The sequence below is a fragment of the Orbicella faveolata genome, unplaced genomic scaffold (assembly GCF_042242905.1).
Source record: "Orbicella faveolata isolate gen_17 unplaced genomic scaffold, um_ofav_v1 contig_12, whole genome shotgun sequence".
Lineage (NCBI taxonomy): Eukaryota > Metazoa > Cnidaria > Anthozoa > Scleractinia > Merulinidae > Orbicella > Orbicella faveolata.
The window spans coordinates 12,722,718-12,739,350 of NW_028301539.1; the positions used below are offsets into that span (position 1 = coordinate 12,722,718).

General features: G+C 42.1%; 1 protein-coding gene and 3 pseudogenes across 2 annotated transcripts in view; all 4 read right to left on the reverse strand.

Moving 5' to 3' along the window:
• The window catches only part of LOC110043333 (endothelin-converting enzyme homolog), a 246,397-nt gene that overhangs the window by 23,446 nt on the left and 206,318 nt on the right, over positions 1–16,633 (reverse strand). The gene's annotated exons all lie outside the window — the stretch shown is intronic.
• Positions 241–2,430, reverse strand: LOC149116705 (uncharacterized; annotated as a pseudogene).
• On the reverse strand, positions 5,710–7,644 carry LOC149116706 (uncharacterized; annotated as a pseudogene).
• LOC149116707 (uncharacterized) lies at positions 6,775–16,630 on the reverse strand (annotated as a pseudogene). The gene is made up of 2 exons (XR_016205453.1): positions 8,688–16,630; positions 6,775–6,982 (listed from the first exon to the last, which is right to left on the reverse strand). The product of XR_016205453.1 is annotated as an uncharacterized LOC149116707 (transcript).

Genomic DNA, 16,633 nt, shown 5'->3' on the forward strand with positions numbered 1-16,633 from the left:
TAATAACGTGCTGGATCTAGCTCGTATCTCTCCATGCAGACTTTTCGGAAGTTCTCGAACACATCTGCCAGCAGCACGACGTAGGTTTTCACATATAGATCGTGATAGTCGCCGAGGGTTTTGCATCCGAACTCGGCCCAGACCTTCTTCGCGTGTGCGTACTCTTCTTCTGTTATCCCTTTTCCGGCCAGCTTCGAGAAGAACTCTTCTTTGGCCGGGAGCTCTGTATCGGCGAACCTTTCAAAGCCGTCCATGTATTCGTAAGGATAAATCCCTTTCTTCAGGGGCAGCTTCCTCTTTTGGATGTCTTCGTAAGTTTTTTCTGCCCTTCACCGGCGCGTCTAAGCTGCTCATCATGAAATTTAAGCTGTCCATGAACTTCAGGTTTCCGAGTGAAAAGGAGATGTATTTCTCTGTGTTGTTCGGGATGCAGCTTATTTCCCTCTGCACCCGCGCCATGGCCTGCATCAGGAGATGTCCGTCGTGTCCTTGCAAGTTGTGAAAGATCACCGGGATGGGCGATTTGGGGTTCAGGCGGAGCTTCAGGTTGCAGGCATTGTGCGCGGCCCCCCGATATTTCCCTGTGATGTGGCAGTGGTCTTTCACCGAGTCTTTGTAGTTGTTTACCAGCAGCGGCACTTTGAAAATATACATTCCTCTTGGTTAAATTGATCCCACGTTTCTTGCTCGTCTAGCGCCATTTTTTCTCTTTGCGGCCCCACAAACCCCTTTTCTTGGAGGTCTTCCTAGTAGCATTTTTTGTGGCTTTGGCTGCAGTACCGCCTGTGTTGGGGTCGCCCACGGCGAGGAAGTCCAAAACTCGGGCTTGACCAGGCTTTCGTTGCAGATGTGGCATTCGGCCGCGCTTTTGTATCGGCGCCAGTCTTTCGGCGTTATCACGAGCGGCTTTTTTCTGGCCAGCTCGGCCCGCAGCTGCGTTTCGTGGGCCTGCAGCCAGGTCAGGAACACGAGGACCGCGTCTTCGCCGCGGTACACGAACGGGCCGTACGTCTTGCCGTCGCTCCTCACGATCAGGTACGAAAATCCGCAGGGCTCGTGGACCTCTGTTTTGATTGTTGCCTGGCCTTTTTTCGCGCAGCCATGTATCTTCCTTATCAAAGACTCAAAGTCGGCGTATACTACAAACGGCACTTTCATCTGCTTGTGGTGGTTCTTGAACTTCACCTTGTTTTTGCCCTCTTTGGGCAGCTCGGTCTTTGTGGGCCTTTTCAACTGCCCTATGCACTCGGGTTTGTGTCTTTCAAGCAGCTCTGCCGTCGTGTAGCCGCGCAGACATCTTTCACAAAAATGTTTTACGCCAACGTGCTCGCTTTGGCTGTGCAGCAGCGTGCTCAGCCTTCTCACGTATGTGTAGTGGGATTTTTCGTTGTTCTGTATCAACATCAAGTTGATTCTCGGGAGGCTTCCCTCTCTTTCGCTGAGCCTATGCACGATCACGCGGTCTTTTTCCCAGCCAAACACATTTATCGCTAGTTTCGGGTTTTGCTTTTCTAGTTTATTAATCTGTGATACGGGCGTTGGAAAGTCTATTCCTTTAAAATTCAGCCTGTCTTCTGTGGGGTAGCTTGACGTTCTTGTCACCTTTTTCCCATTTGTTGGTGGAAATAATGCCGCACATAGAGCCCATCTCAAGCTCTCGTTGTCTCTGTTTTGGACGTTGATGATCGCTTTTTTTGTTTTGTAGCTTTTTGGGCAGCGGTATGTAGCTTCCTCCACGAAATGGTTGGTATTGGGCGACATTGACGAACGCTTCCACGACGGCTTCTACCACCCAACCTGAGCCTCTTTGAGACCAGGCTTCTATTTCGCCTTTGACTTCATCAATGAATCGGCGAATACGCTATTTACTGTTGTCAAGTTGTTTCTGTTGAAAACCGCGGGGTCTCTCTGTTTGAAATAATGCTCCATTTCTTGTTTTTCAACATCTCTAGTTACCGAAAACTTAACATTGAACCCGAACTGCGTTTTGGCGCTTTTCAGGGTTCGAATTTCATTTTCTACAACTTCGGCAAATTTTGATTTCGTTTTTTGTGCAAATTTCAAGAGGTCGGCTTTAAATTTAGAGGCTTCTGGGACCGCCATTTTCCACACACGAAGCCATTCGTTGAAGTTGGTTCTTACTAACTGAAAATCAAAATCCATGGTGGGCCTGATTGGAGACTGAAGTCTTGCGTTCTCTTCGCGCGAGATAGGACCGTAAAACATCTCTATGACATCAGATGAAAACCTTGACGCAGCAATGACTACTTTATGCCAAGGCAGGCGGCTTGTTCAATTGGGATTTTTTTTCTGGGGCCGCGCTCCGCGGTATCGGGCAATGTCGATTTTGGGGCAGACAGGGCCGATCCCGGCGGTATAACACGCATGTATAGTGATAGTTCCGGGGACGGGCCAGTTCGGGCTGCTTGTTTTGAGTCGAGCCGCGAGGCGAGACTCAAAATAAGCCCGAACTGGCCCGGCCCCGGAACTATCACTATACATGTGTGTTGTAGATATACCGGGTTTCACGTGAAATAATCCATCAATGAAAACCCAATGCAGACTTGATTACTTACTTTTCCCAAAAAACGCTCAACACTCAATTCCCGACTGTATGGTGTTTTGAATTCATTTTGTTTAACACTAAACCACCTTATTCTTAATGGCAAATACTTTCTCTACATTTGTTCCCTTAATAGTAGGAGATACCAATTTGTGGATTTCACCACCCTTGTGCAGGAAAAATTAGAGCTTCAAAAAAATATCGCGATCTCAGCCAACAAATACAGTTCCTTCCTCAAGAAATGGTGTTGCTTTGTTCAAAAATAATTTGTTTCAAATAATTCTAATCCGGTCATCAAGGCCAATAAACCAACAATCTTTGGTCCAAGAACATCCGTGATGTTACCTTTTCCTGTAGTAAAAGAAAAGAGAAAGAAAACCTACAGGGATTTTTTCCCTTTTTTGTCACTTTCTCTCTTTTTTGTTTGTTTGTTTTTCCTTCTTTTTTATTATGTAAGCGCCTTTGTTTAATCAGCAGTATTGTAAGTTATTTTAAGTGTTTTTCCGCTGGTCGTAGTTAAAAAGTAAGGAAGCAGTATAGCACAATTAAGTGCGTTGTAGAGATGTAAAATGTAGCATGTATGTAACTTATTTGTTTATGCAATTCATCTATAATAAAAAAAAAGAGCATTGTAGGTAAGCCAACTGTAATTTAATTAGCATGATCGTATTGTACAATATGCATTGTGACTAGTGCACGTATAACTGGTGTAAGTAGCAAGTACAGTGTAAGTGTAAATGTTAGTGTAATATCAGAACTGTAAGTAGTGTTAGTGTTCTTTAAATCTTGTTAAGCCATAATTTGGTCTGGAAACTGGTCTGTACAGGTTTTGCTTGAAAGCATATCTGGTATTCTAGTTATGAGCTTTTGGAGGAGGGTAGGATTAGATCACTGAGAGCGGCAGGGATTCTTGTTATGGGGTCTTGTACTTTTTGTACAAGAGAGGAAGTTTTTAATCTAAAAAAGTCTCAAAGTTTCAGAATATCTACATCTAGATGGGATGGGCAAAGAAAATGGGACAAAAACACTTATTTTGACCTATTTTCCTTTTATTTAAGCAAGTCAGACATGCAGTACCACCGCTAATTTATCCGTAGTTTAGATATGGATATATAAGTGTATAACAGAGCTGTTTGAGCGTGTTCATAGAGACACAATATCTGAGACTGTTGTAAGACTGCCCTATTTGTTGTCAATTTGCTGCTAATATGCTTCAGCTGAGCATTCCATTCTAAATTTGCATCAATATAATTATACCGAGATATTGGATATCTAATTTTTGTTGAATATCACATGTTGTCATCTTAACGCTAACTTTCTTCTGAGGTGTAGCTATAATAATATAAATTGTCTTTTTGAAATAAATTGACAGTTTATTTGATGAACAGTATTTAACCAGATTTCCAAATTCTCCATTTATAACTGATACATAGTTTGAGGTAATAGTCGAATTTAAAATAGTGCACTTAAGAGGGAATTTTTATTATTAGCAAACATAGGACGGCAGAAGCCGAAAAATCGATTTTGCTCTCTTTTCGTCCTCAAATAGCCCTTAGGTAGATAGGAAACGTGATGTAGTTTTTTTTTGAGCTTGAAGCGCTTTAAATTCGAGAAAATCGAGTTAAACGATTTTCGCCTAGACGGTCGCCAAAATGACCGATCACAAGGGCTGAAAAAATTAGTAATCTAAAATTAAGTGGCAGTCTCTCTAAAAGCGGTCCACTGCATTTCTGGTCGGAAAAAAGTTTTCCTTCAAACTTTTCTCAGTGAACTATCTTGGGACATAAGTAAATGCAAAGACTTTAGTTTTTGCAAATACTTCAAAATAATTTTTTTAGAGCTCACAACAATCATAGCCGGAAAACGCCTAAATTTGAGCATTCCAATGACGGAAAATTTCCTAAATTGACAAGCTCGCTGCTCAAAGACCACCAAACGTAACAAAAAATTTTTGCTATCCCTACATTAAGTGATCCTTCAAGGGTAAGAAATGCACGTTACTTTTGATACATTTTGTTTTGGGGGATCCTGAAAACTAATCTATTACCCCACCCGTTATATCACTTTCTGAAAACCTGCCAAAGTAGCTTGTCTTCGCTGGCGTTTATTTCCCAAGTCCAGACCCGGCCGCTCAAAACTCCAACTGAATTCTGCTAATTCTATGAGTCACCTACTTCAACAAGGGGATCACATGCCATTTTGGTTTGACTGTTGACAAATCTTTGCTGACTACCCCCGGTCGGGCTAATTATAGTTACCCAACACCGCGAAAGTGTCCTAACTTTTGTGAAGCGGCTGTTTTCGAATTTGCGAGCGAAGCAATCTCCAAATAAAAGCATCGTTGCGGAGGCGTTGTGGACGGAATCGCGTAGCGAGTGAACTGACATGGAACTTCAACATCTCTTCTTCGATTCTACGGAGGAATTGAGCCGGCAGGCGAGCACCCCGGAAATCAGTGTCCGGCCTTGTCTTTCTTTTAGTAGTGGAAACCCACAGAACGATAACTCGCCGAAATCGCGTTAGATCGGCCTGAGGAGCTGGCAAACAACAAAGAATACAACACAGTGACAGGGTAAGTAGATTTTATTCACAAAATATAAGAATGATTCACTTTTCAAGCAAAGCTGTTGCATTCTCATACCAACCTGTATAAATTCAAACCGTTGTAACACAACACCTACATATGTTGCAAGGCCACAGTCACGTTTCGCATAGTCAAATTCGGTCGTTATGTCATATGTCACGTTAGGCTGAACGTTCGCATAAAAGTGAAAAAAAACAAGATAACATTGAGAGCTTGGGTCGCCTGTGGCCCGCCCTGTTACATTTGATCCCCGCCCATAGCATGGTGTTCAATTATACCCGGTTACATTAACACAGCGGTCATACACCAACCGCAGCAACAGAGGGGACTTGCTGCATTTACGCACTTCTGGACGACATTCATATTCGCGCTTCAACAACGGACGTGCGCATGCATGTTGCAATCTCATGTGATCCCCTTGTTGCAGTAGGTAACTCATAGAATTCCAATCAAACTTCAACTTACAGGTAAGTCTCGTTTAATTTTTCAATTCTATTTCGTCACCACTGCCACAGAAATCCCATGAGACTTCAAAGCCCAGACATTCACATGAGAAATAATGTATAACAAATGGAAATTTAATCATAACACAGTACCTATGTGTGTGAAATAGATCTGAATAAGAGAACAACAAATGTTACATGCATATGGGTAGACGACAACATGCAAACCGTCGGCACCCACAGTCTATGGGTTTGTAAAGTGCATTCTAGCTAATCAATGTGCAACACAGAAGTGGCAAAACCACCATTCCCTTGGAAGGGCTTGTTGTAGAGTCTATCAAATGTTCTCTCCGAAGACCAACCAGCAGTATCTAGAATTTCCTTGATTGGAACAGATACATTTTTCGCTTTCGATGCAGCTGCTGCCCTGGTACTGTGAGGTTTGAAGGTGTTCACATCAACACCAGCATCTGCCATTACAGAACGAATCCACCTTGATATGGTATCTTTAGAGGCCCGGTGATGTGGTTTCACATGACTAAGAAAAAGCTTTGTTTCAGTACCTCTCAGTGGTTTTGTTCTCTGTAGATATTCTTTCAAATGAGTAAAACACAGAGAGATTGGTCTTTAGGGTAGGCTTGTAAAGGCACTGAAGGTACCTTGTATCCAGGTCTACTTTGTTTTATGTGCTCTGGTAGGGCGAACTCAAAAAAGTTATCCCCTTCTTTCATAAACTGGATGTCTAACATGTGGAGACTTTGTCCTCTTTGTGCAGATACAAGTGCAATTAACATTGTCAGTTTTAGAGTCATGGATTTTAGACTTGACTCCGTTGGTTTGGACAACGATGACAAACTGAGAAAGGACTAGGTTTACATCCCATGTAGTGCGGTACCGTGGGATGGCTCCCTATGTTCACATTGTCCGTGGGAAGAATGACAGCAGATAGTGCACTTCTTGCAGTGTTTATAGTTGTGTATGACAATCCTTGTTCATGCAGACTGACTAGGAAATCTAGCACTGTGTTCAAAGATGGATTGTATGAATTAACTTCTCGTTTAGAACAAAAGTCATGCCACTTCTTGAGATAAGGGGCATATTGTTTTTGGGTACCAGCAGACCAAGACTGCAAGATGATGTTGGTAGCTTTGCTCGCTGGCAGAAGGATTCCCTGATACTTTGCAAGCTATCAATTGCAACCGCTTGCTGAGAGGATGAACTGCATTGCTGTGAGGCTGGACTAAAAGAGTGTCCGACTGGGGAAGTACTACGGGGTAGTCTGTTAGAAGGTTCAGTAGAAGCGTAAACCAGGGTTGTGTTGTCCAGAGTGGAGCAATGAGGAGTCCTGTTGATTGGCCTTGTTCGATCTTCTGCAGGCAGTTGGCAATGACACTAAAGGGTGGGAAGGCATAAAAGTAATGAGGCTTCCAGTCCATGAAAAAAGCATTAATAAACTGTGCTCCAGGGTCAGGTCTCCATGAGACATATTGAGGGACCTTAAAATTAAGTCTGGAGGCAAACAAGTCAATGTCAAATGGACCCCACTGATCATGTATGGCATTTAAGGCCTCCTGCGACAAGGACCATTCTGTCGAGTCTCTAAGTGCTCTTGATTCCTTGTCAGCTTGAATGTTATCAGACCCTGGGATATGATTGGCACTTAGCAAGATGTTGCGTTGTATGCTCCATTCCCATATAATGGTTGCCATGTCATTACATGGAATTGATTTGATACCGCCCATTGCATTGATATATGACACAGTAGTAGTGTTATCAGATTGAACAAGAATGTGTTTCCCATTAATAACACTACAAAGGGATTGTAGGCCCAGTAGTACCGCTTTCAGTTCAAGATAGTTAATGTGGTTTCTTTGTTCCTCAAGACTCCAAAGTCTCCCAGTGGAGTTATTTCCACAGACAGCTCCCCAACCCATATTAGATGCATCAGTGGTGAGCATGAGGTCAGGGTTTCCATGGCTACTAGCTTTAGAGGCATGTGGGACATTATTTACCCACCAAGTCAGTTCTGTCCTAGATGGGGTAGACAGGGTCATAATGGCGTCAAAATTCCCCTTGCTGTCACGGAGTGCACAAATTTTGTCAAGCCCCAAATGCCTGTAATGCATTTATGCAAATTCTACTGCTGGGAAATTGGAAACAAGGAAGCCTTTGACCTGAGCAACAGTACGGATAGTGGCTGTCTTTTGAAGGAGCAAATTTTCACAAGCGGATTTGACCTTCATGGATTTAGACTCATTGAGAGTTACCATCATGGTGATACTGTCCAGCACAAAACCCAAAAAATCTATTTTTTGTAGGGGTTGGAGCACAGACTTCACAGTGTGTACAGTGAAGCCAAATTTGGTAAACAAACTGACAGTATCAAATGCATTTCGTTGACATGAGTAAAAAGTCTGACCAATGAGAAGGGAATCATCAATGTGCCCCATACATGTATGCCCATTAGAACGTAGATGTGCATAAACTGGCTTAAGGATTTTTGTGAAAATCCTTGGGGCAGATGACAAGCCATTAGGTAGGCATGTGAATTGGTAGTATTTCCCTTTCCATTCAAACATAAGGAATTTCCTGTCCTCCTCTGCTATGGGGATAGAATAGTAAGCATCTCTGAGATCTAACGATGCCATAACGCATCCAGGTCGGATGAGCTTGAGGGCAGTTCGGAACGTATCCATTTTAAATGATGGTAATCAACAAATTCATTGAGTGGTTTCAAATTAAGTATCATCCTGTGAGTACCATCCTTTTTAGGTCGAATGAAAATATTTGAAATAAAACTATCAGGTGTATGGTTCACCAATGTAAGAATTTCCTTACTCACAAGTTTAGCAATTTCTGCATCAATGATATTGATTTCCATTGGTGAGAAATGGATTTTGTTAGGCCTGGCCATCTGCTTCGGGAACCCAACCTCAAACTCTATATGGTGATGCTTTATGGCATCCAAAATAATAAGGTCATTAGTCAATGATTCCCACAATGGCAAATGGTGTTTCACCTGCCCTGCTTTGAAATTTTCAACACTTTTGTGCAGGTCCTCTAAATTAATATTTGTGGTGGAATCTATTTCCCTTACCTGTTGTTCTACTGGGACTTTAGGAAGGTCTTGATCACCTTTGTCTGATGGGTTGTTGCTCGGCCATGCCCTAAAAAAGGACGGCGTTTGAACGCATTCAGACGATTTGATGGTCGGTCATAAAGCTTCGACCGTGGTGCCTTGGAGCTCGAGGCCTTATTAGTATAGGCTGAACCGCTGGTCGCTTTCTGCATTTGTTGTCCGGCACGTTTTACATCGGACATTTCTTTGATGTGTTTGGATAAATCGTCGCCAAACAACTTTGTTGAGGATTTTATTTCCTCTTTACACAGTCTAGTGTAAGGTGGGTTAAGGTCTGGCTTGATGAGCTCCCGGCGCTTCATGTAAAGTTTCCAGTTCGCATGTCCGAAGAGTGCAATGCTATCCATCCATGCGTTAAGATTTCGCGCGCGTTCACAGTTTTCGCGCTCTGAACATCTTTGGATAGCCGGTCAGCTAGAACTGAGAGTGAGGATAATCCATTAATAATCGGTTCCTGAACACGTTGAAAAGCCAGATCCACTGACCTGTTCTTTCTAGTCAATAAATCCCAGATTTCTTCATTCACCAAGGTCGGTGTGAGATATTTGCAATTTGCAGGTGGCGGATATTTCTCGCCTCTCTCTTTAACTGAATCTTGCGACAGTTCTCCAGTCAGAATATTGTCGACAAGTGTGGCAATTTTCCCCTAAATATCAGAGGACTTTTTGCTAGTTGACAATAGCGCCTGAGTCAGGCCGTCTAGAAGTTCGTTCTTTGACCCTGAGTCAGAGTGGGCGGGCTTCGCACTTTGGCCGTTGCTCGAGTCGAGCAATTGATTTGTGGCCGCAGTTAAGTCGAGTGAATTGGACGTCTTATCCAAAGCGCCTCCCTCAATCTCTTCGTCTGGATCGAGTTGCAGGAGAATATCTTCTCTGAGACTATCAAAGGCTTCGGTTTGGGCTTTCGAAACCTCGACAAGCTGTGTTAGTGAGCTTTGTAAGCCTTGCAAAACGCTCGCCATGTTGGCCGAGCTGTTTTCTCCTCAGTCCTGAAGGGTTGGCACTGGAATCTGTTTTTTCCCTGTCGTCAGCGCTCATGTTCCTTCAGTCGATGATTTGTTCTTCCAGATAGCGTACCTGAAGTGAGTTTCAGCGAAGTGCAAAAGGAATTTTTCAGAATTTCATTCAGCAAAAATTTTTGCTGCTTACCGGCGGCGCGAAGCGATAAGCGCTGGCGTGCGCATGTGTGATGCTATCTCATGGGATCCCTGTGGCAGTGGTGACGAAATAGAATTAATGTCGGGTAGAGCTTCGATCATTGTATGGTTGCAGTATGGTTTGCACGACGGCAAAAAATACAAAGCAAAAAAAGAACAATAGAACTGAGAATACATTTCGTTTTTACAAGCAGCGTGACGTCTAAAATAGAATTCTCTTGGGAAAATTCAACCTACTTATGGGTAAAATTAATTAGCTGAAATGGATTTGGCGTGCTTAAATATGGATGTTACTTAAACTGGTAACGGGGAACGGGGAACCGGGAACGGGAGTCTGGGAACGAGTGTACAGCGGTAATCCGCCTGAGAATTCAACATGGCGGACAAAGGAAAAGAAAAGGGAACAATTTGGGCAAATGTGAGGAAGTGTTACAGTTGTAAACGTGAGTTTCTACCGGCTGTGCCCCCTGATCATGTGCCCAGTACGTTCTTGTTTTTGCAGAGTCCGATTTGATTGGCACTGTGATAAACAAAGCATGAAATGGGGCCTGGGGGAAAAATCGAATCGGTATTATCACAAGCTACGTCCCCAATCGGTCAGGCCACAGTCATTCTTAAATAGAATTTCAAGCCTTCATAGTCTACTCATATCTTCTCAGTCTGTGCGCGAGCTGTCATAGCAATACGATTTCGAGGACAAGTTACATAACACATGACTGTCTTTGAACGCAGGTCGTCCGCTGTCTTCGCATTCGGCAGCGTGGCGGCCTTTCGGAGATCGGCAAGTCAGCTGGCAAATCAGGTGAGCAGCAGATAAATAACCTGTGGCCCGGTCGCTTTGTCTAAGTCAAAATATATGAAGAAACAAGCAAGGAATATTCCACAATAATTCTAATGTCGGTGAAAGATGACCGCGGAAAAGCGACTGCGTGACACTCGGTATGTTTTCAGATGACATGTTGTCACGTATCAGACGGCTGGCTGCCTGGCTCCGCTAGCCCCTGTGGTTATTCCAGGCAGCTAGTACTCCAATTTTTACTTTTAATATTTTCATTGAAATTGTAATTTTTTTTCTTTAGCAAGAGTGAGTACAAATAAAGATTGATTGTGCCCAGTCTGCAGTATGCATTTTGTACCTAGTCTGCATTTTGTACCCGGTCTGCAGTCTTGACCTATTGGGAAAGCACGCTATAATACCGACTCAATTTTCTGCCCAGGCTCTATTTTATGCTTTGTTTAACCCAGTACCATATTGGACTCTGGGGCACAGCCGGTAGAAACCCACGTTTACAACCGTAACACTTCCTCACATTTCTGTTCCGGCAGGTATATTTTGCAGGTTGCAGGTTGAAATTTTATTATGACTGGAAAACCGCTGGCACTAAAAATAATTAATAACCTATATACTCTTCAGGGGTTCTTACATAAAGTAGTTCGCCTCTTTCACATAGTGAAAACACGATCGATTCGCTATAAGTTCTTATCGATCAACATGCTGAGACCAGTGAAATCTCTTCAAAACCATCTGGATGGCCGCTCCACAGATGTTTCCATCGATTCCAGATTCATTGCAGGCTTAAAATCATAGGAATATACTCCTCCCATCGCTTCGGCGGGTTTCGCACTTAGGTGGAAGCCACTTTTCTGAGCGATTGTAAACAGCATAATGTAACAGTCACAGTCCCACCTGTACGTTTCTTTTAAGTGCCAGCGGTTTTCCAGTTATAATTAAATTTCAACCTGCAAACTGCAACCTGCAAAATATACCTGCCGTTTCTGTTCCCTTTTCTTTTCCTTTGTCCGCCATGTTGAGTTCTTTGGCGTGTTACCGCTGTACACCCGTTCCCAGACTCCCGTTCCCGGTTCCCGGGTGGAAAATTTTTGTTTCGTTTCTCCGATGTAGCTTTTGTCACAACCTTGACAGGGAATTGAATAAATTGCGCCACGAGTCTGATCTTTCGGGACTGGGTCTTTTGGTTTGGGAAATAAATTGCCGATGGTATGGTGTGGTTTTAAAGCAACTTTGATATTGTAATTGCTTAGGATTCGCTTAATCGGTTCCGTAGTGCTCTTGACATACGGTAAAATGCAGAAACCTTTTTTGTCATCCGGTGGAGTTGCAGACGTTTGTTGAGAAGGCCGTTCCGGTTTACTTGCATGAATAACAAATCGTTTCGGGTAGCCATTCGCCCTGAGTGCCGCGATCACATGTTTCATTTCCTTTGATTGTTGGTCAACAGAAGACGGGATAGCTCTTGCGCGATCAGTCAGAGACATGACCACAGCCCTTTTGTGAGTAGCCGGATGGTGAGAGTCACATCATCTCCTGGGAATCTTCAAAGATCTTACGTACAAGCACAAATTGGCGCAACAGACGTATTTTAGAAGGATGGGAAATTAACACCTGTAGGAATCCGCTGAACCGTGATGATGGTATGCACTTGCCGCACGAATTTTTAAATTTAGCCCAAAGGGACAGAACATAATTAGCTCCGATTTGCCGATTTGCATAGTATAAGCACGTGCCTTTTCAACAAATTCCTTATCACTTTCCCCTGATGAAGGCTGAAGTTTTAGCCGAAACGTTGGGACTTTTACAAAAAGAATTTTTACTAACATTTTTACATTTTTAAACCAGAGTAACGTTTTTCAATCATATTTTACTGTTATATTACAGATGCAAGCAAACAATTTGCGTATTAGTACAAAGAATTCATAATATAAGGACTTAAATGCCCATACCCATTGCCCTCAGACCAGTAGCAAAAGTCCATTGTTTACTTAGGGTTAGGGTTAGGGTTAGGGAAAATCAGAGGTCAGCGAATCCTATTTGGCAGCGATAAGACAGGTTAGGCCCGTTCCAAACGCCGCTCCATTCATGCGCCGAACCTAACTGATGAGTTAAGTGCGGCAGAAGAGCGGCGTTTGAATCAGTTTGGTTTAGCAGGTTAGGTTTGGTGCGGCAAACAACAATAAATTCGGCAGGGTCTGTCGCACTATGCGACGTTGGAGCGGTAGCTGCTTCATACGGCGTTCTCCTCATGTGTCGAACCTAATGCATAAATTACTGTAATGTATTTTTCATATAGCGGGACTCGTGATTGGCTCAAAATTGAGTGGCGTGAGAAGTCATGCATGAAGCTCAAAGTCGTCGCTAAAACTAAACACAACAAAATTAAATATGCCGTCGATTTATGAGAAACGGGACTGTATAAGCGAGTTTCTTTCGCGCAAATTCATTTTTTGCTTTTTCTTCGTGATAATAGCCCAGATTATCTGATTTCCCTTTAACAAGTCGAATTAACCGGGAGAAAACTTATCTAAATACAAACACTGAACATTGAGTTTGAATTTGCTTCCCTAAATATTGCTACAACAGCGAAATGTTAGTCACAGCTTTTCTATTTGGACAGAGTTCTTGAATTCAGAACGCATATTTTCTCGTCAAAAATTGTTACCACCGGCTTCCGAAATTAAGTTCGACGCAAGTACGCTGTCTAAACCAGCTGGTGCTCCAAAGTCGCTCTAAAGTCGAACTTAATCAAGTTTGGTTCGGCACATGAGTGGAGCGGCGTTTGGACCGGGCCTTAGGCCCGTTCCAAACGCCGCTCCATTCATGTGCCGAACCTAACTGATGAGTTAAGTACGGCAGAAGAGCGGCGTTTGAATCAGTTTGGTTTAGCAGGTTAGGTTTGGTGCGGCAAACAACATTAAATTCGGCAGGGTCTGTCGCACTATGCGACGTTGGAGCGGCAGTCGATTCATACGGCGTTCTCCTCATGTGTCGAACCTAATGCATAAATTACTGTAATGTATTTTTCATATAACGGGACTCATGATTGGCTCAAAATTGAGTGGCATGACCAGTCATGCATGAAGTTCAAAGTAGTCGCTAAAAATAAAGACAACAAAATACCAATATGCCTTCGATTTATGAGAAACGGGACTGTATAAGCGAGTTTCTTTAGCGCAAATTCATTTTTTGCTTTTTCTTCGTGATAATAAAAAAAATTAGACAAAAAAAAAATAATAGCTCAGCTTATTAGATTTCCCTTTAACAAGTCGATTTAACAGGGAGAAAACATGTCTAAATAAAAACACTGAACATTGAGTTTGAATTTGCTTCCCTAACTATTGCTATAACAGCATGATAACAGCGAAATGTTAGTCACAGCTTTTCTATTTGGACGGTGTTCGTGAATTCAGAAGGCATATTTTTTCGTCGAAAATTGTTACCACCGGCTTCCCGAATTAAGTTCAACGCAGGTACGACGTCTGATGCAGCCGTCGCTCCAAAGGCGCTCTAAAGTCGAACTTAATCAAGTTTGGTTCGGCACATGAGTGGAGCGGCGTTTGGACCGGGCCTAAGGTGACACAAATTTGCCGCTATCCACCATGATATCCGTTCCACGAAGAGGTCACGAAGGAGAGAAGAATAGAGAAAAATCCTAAGGATTGCCAGCGGAAATTTTTCTTGCGATCAATGTTGTTGTTTTTGTCGGCGCAGGTTAGTATACCTTCCGTTGTACCTTCCCAGCTTTAAGCGACTTAATTAAATGATCAAGGTCTATATTAGAAGGTTGGAAAATAAGCGCCTGCTCGCATTTACTTTGCAGTTCCGTTTTCCATATTCAACTGAAGTACATGTAAATACAACTCTGTAACTTTATTTATACAAGTACACATTTAAACAGGTTTAATTGTTTAGAATTGCGGTGCCGTGGTTGTGAAATGTACACATTATCCGCTTGCCAGTAATCTAATTTTACGTAAAAAGATTGAAATATTCCCTGTGAGTGAAGGTACTTTTGAATGCATGAATAAACTCGTGTTGTCATTTTATTTTACTTAAAAGAAGCATATTGACCTGCAGAACGAAGATATGACAATGAAAGAAGTATTCTCTTCTGTCTCTTGGTCTCAGAAAAACACGCAAGCAGTCTATTGTTTACTTCTTGCTGATGTTTTCTTTAAAATCCGGTTATTTCAGCGGTTAGTTAAAAACCACTCGAAGAATAACCCGAGCTGATTTTGATATATATGTTTTGCATCAACATAAAAGTGCTGAGTACAAGGAAGTAACATTACAAAGACTTTAAACGCCTATATCGGACTGCCTTCAGACCAACACGCAAAAGTCCATTGTTAACTTTTCGTCATGTTTTAGATAAAACCGGGTTTTTTCAGCCGGGCCTCAAAAATCACTCGAAGAATAACCCAAGCTGATTTTAATACATGTTTCACAACAACATAAAAGTGTTCCAAAGGCGAAGTTTCAAGGAACTTGGCGTTATGGCACATGTCGAAAAATATCTCTGAATTTTATTCATAAATTAGGAATTCGACCTAGAAACTGAAAGGGAGTTTTTTAAAATTGTGTGTTTATTCTCAAATGGCACTCAAGTCAAGTTCTAAACTGTTTTGGATAGCTGAATACTTTGTCTTTCAAGAAAAAGTATCGATATGTTTTGGTTCTCCTTTACACGCAAATGCAAATTAACTTTAGATTACTAATTTTAAGCCCTTGTGATCGGTCATTTTGGCGACCGTCTAGGCGAAAATCGTTTAACTCGATTTTCTCGAATTTAAAGCGCTTCAAGCTCAAAAAAAACTACATCACGTTTCATATCTACCTAAGCGCTATTTGTGGACGAAAAGAGAGAAAAATCGATTTCTCGACCTCTGCCGCCAAATTCGAATTTTACTTGGTTTTTGGTGACATTTGCTCTTAATTTTTTCTCTGGCTCAGGTCACCTCCAAAGGTATAAGGTAATCTTGCCTATTTTCCACTGATGAAAAATACATCAAAAAAATAAAAACTTGGAGTCAGCAGCAATTTTTTTCTTCCGTCAAATGGCCCTGTATTGAACCATCAGGAGTGTAGCATAATGGAGTATGAGACTCTGAAGAGTTATAATCTTGCTGTAATTTCTTTACCAAAATCTCATTTGAGGACTTTGATGGGCCCAAACAACTACCAGGAACAAAACATACCCAGTACTGTGCATGCACTCCTAACCATCTTGCATGTGTCGCGTATCGGAAGCTTAACTTTTTGTACAATGCAAATAATCCAGTAGCAATGATTTGGCTTTATAAAAAAGTGATATAATTATCTTCCTCTCAATACCTCCAGTTTTCTATTTCTAAACCAGCAAATGATAAATGGGAGTTCATACTGAAAGAATAATCGTATTGATATATCAGTGCCCTGTCAAAAATCATTTCATCAAATCTCTTTCCTGTACTTGTTTTGAGCAAGGCTCACGAAAGGCACTGGACTAAAGAGAGAGTGACGAAAACTGGTCTTTGGTGAGCCCTTTGTTCAAAAACTTTCACACGCAAGCTGCTGTCGTTTACGGAAAGATAGGTTTGAAGTGAATAAAATTGACTTTGGCCAGTGAAAAACTATTTAACTACATTTTAAATTCAAGCAGGATTTCCTAGCATGCAAGGAAATACAATCAATTCAAAATAGCATAATGTCAAAAATAGTCATCAATATGGTTGGAACTGTGCAGCAAAAAAAAAAAAAAATAAGAGTGTTATCATTCCCGTGAATGAAATGGTTTCATGCTGCCAACTGCAGCAGAAATGATTAATACCAATGTCACCATCTGCAGGCAAATTAATTGAAACACACACGAAGGAATAGAATTTGAGGATGTTTTCAACAAAAGTGGGCAGGGCAATGAGGTGGTTCTATTTTGAGGATTAATGCCATAGGCAATTTTGTACAGGAATTTCC